The sequence below is a fragment of the Alosa pseudoharengus genome, unplaced genomic scaffold (assembly GCF_046254945.1).
Source record: "Alosa pseudoharengus isolate Yale_2024_CS ecotype anadromous, Long Island Sound unplaced genomic scaffold, YU_APseudo_1.1 YU_APseudo_1.1_scf_24, whole genome shotgun sequence".
NCBI classification, from domain to species: domain Eukaryota; kingdom Metazoa; phylum Chordata; class Actinopteri; order Clupeiformes; family Clupeidae; genus Alosa; species Alosa pseudoharengus.
The window spans coordinates 16659706-16662205 of NW_027468689.1; the positions used below are offsets into that span (position 1 = coordinate 16659706).

The 2500-nt window shown below is 42.7% G+C and overlaps 1 protein-coding gene across 1 annotated transcript in view; it reads right to left on the reverse strand.

Moving 5' to 3' along the window:
- Window positions 1-2500, reverse strand: part of LOC143141763 (potassium channel, voltage gated eag related subfamily H, member 7) — a 106287-nt gene that overhangs the window by 58792 nt on the left and 44995 nt on the right. The gene's annotated exons all lie outside the window — the stretch shown is intronic.

Sequence of the window (2500 nt, forward strand, 5' to 3'; positions counted from 1 at the left end):
AAGATCTTTGCAGAGTCAGAGACAAACTGATGTCCGGGAGGGTGAGTGTCTTGTCAGCAGTGGACTGAAACGGTTTGTCAGTATTTTGCTGTCCTTAAAAAACATCGGTCTTTCTCCGACTTGTTTTGCCGCTCTTTCTGACTGGCCTGCTTGATTATTTTTTCCCTCCGTCTGTTTCTGTAATGTTCTGTGATCACACGTCTCTTCTTATTCACACATTCTTCGGTAACACTTTACTTGACAAGTGAGTTCATAACACATTCAAAGCAGCTGTCATAAACTGCACATAAAGCATTCATGACTGTTTCATGAGACATGACTCAACATTCATACCAAACCTTTCATGAATGTGGAGGACAGAATGACAACAACTTGTCAAAATAAAAGTCAAACATTGTATTTGTGTAACCTGGATACCATTCATTTAATCTCTCCATCCTTGTGAATCCAAATAAATATTTCATGAATATCTTATGAAGTCTACATTTAATGTCACTTTACTATACAAGTTGTGAAGTATTCGTAATCACTGAGTTTAACACTGGGAGGTAAACTAACCTACATTCAGCTGACCTGTATTTGTGTAACCTGGAACGGTTGGACATTCCCAGTAGCAAAAGATGAGAAATTATCTGCAAAGGTTACATCATGAAACAAATAAATTTTTATGAAACAAAAATGATTTGCTTGACCATGTTCTGTCTTTTTGGCACTGGAGTAGCCCATTGACTCAGATGTGATGTGATCAGGTAGGCCTAAGAGGTTTGCACCAAAAAAGGCAATGCTGCTTTGCGACTTGGGACTTTTATTTTGACAAGCTCTCGTCGTTCTGTCTTCCACATTCATGAAAGGTTTGGTATTAATGTTGAGTCATGTGTCATGAAACAGTCATGAATGCTTTATGTGCAGTGTATGACAGCTGCTATGAATGTGTTATGAACTCACCCGTCAAGTAAAGTGTTACTCATTCTTCTCTCTCTATCTATCTATGTGTCTGTCTGTCTGTCTGTCTGTCTCTCTTTTACCTTTGTTTAAATCTTCCTCTTTCTCCTGCTGGTGTTGTTCACTTTTTCTAGACGAGGCCTAACAGAAGAGTTGCGGAGGTGTCACGTAAAAGCAGCCCAGCTTGGATTCTCCTCTGGATCTCCTTACAGGTCACATGTTTGTACACATGTGTGTGTGTGCATGTGTGTGTGGGCATGTGGGCATGTGCGTATGCGTGTGAGTGTGTGAGTGTGTGTGTGTGTGTGTGTGTGTGTGTGTGTGTGTGTGTGTGTGTGTGTGTGTGTGTGTGTGTGCATGTGTGCGTATGCGTGTGCATGTGTCTGCGTTTTGCCTTTTACTCAGACAGTACAGTGAACAGGGTGAGTGAGGAGGAGAGAACTCAAACCTGGGTCCTTTGGTGTGGTATGGACATTGTTGCTTGGTCTACAACTCCTATTAACATTTGAGGTCTTTATTTGGTCTTCGGATGCATAACATTAGTAAAGTGATTTCATTCTAATCCATTTGTTTTTTAGAAGAAAAAAAAACAGCAGCTTTAGAGGTGTTGTCACCCCTGGCCAAAGACCAAAAAGAGAGTTTTATCTTTCTACAAATGTCTACACAGTGGTGCTCTTTTATCCATTCACCTAGGACCACACTCTAGTCATTCTCTCTACAATGCACACATACACACTCACACACTCACATAAAATATGTTTGCCTCTGCAAACACACACTCTATCACACATGCAAACATGTGTGCACATGTATAAACAGTTGCAAAGCCAATAGGAGAAGTATTTGCATGGGGTAGTAATTGTACTTCACTGCGTGCTACTCTTTGATGCTCTTTGATGAGATTTGTTGCAATCTCTCTCTCTCTCTCTCTCTCTCTCTCTCTCTCTCTCTCTCTCTCTCTCTCCCTCTCTCTCTCTCTCTCTCTCTCTGTCCCTCTCTCCCTCTCTCTCTCTCCCAATCCTTTCTTTCGTTCTCTAGGTCTATCCCATCTTATCTCAGTGTCTATTTCCCTCTCTCTGACAGAACTGCTGCTGGCACTCTATTTCTATTATCAGTACATACGCACACACACACACACACACACACACACACACACACACACACACACACACACACACACACACACACACACACACACACACACACACACACACACACACACACACACACACACACACACACACACACACACACACACACACACACACACACACACACACGCACGCAGATACATACACACACACACACACACGCACATACACACACACACACATACACACGCACATACACACACACACACACACACACACACACACACACACACACACACACACACACACACACACACACACACACACACACACACACACACACACACACACACACACACACACACACACACACACACACACACACATACACACACACGCACGCAGATACATACACACACACACACACACACACACGCACATACACACACACACACACACACACACAC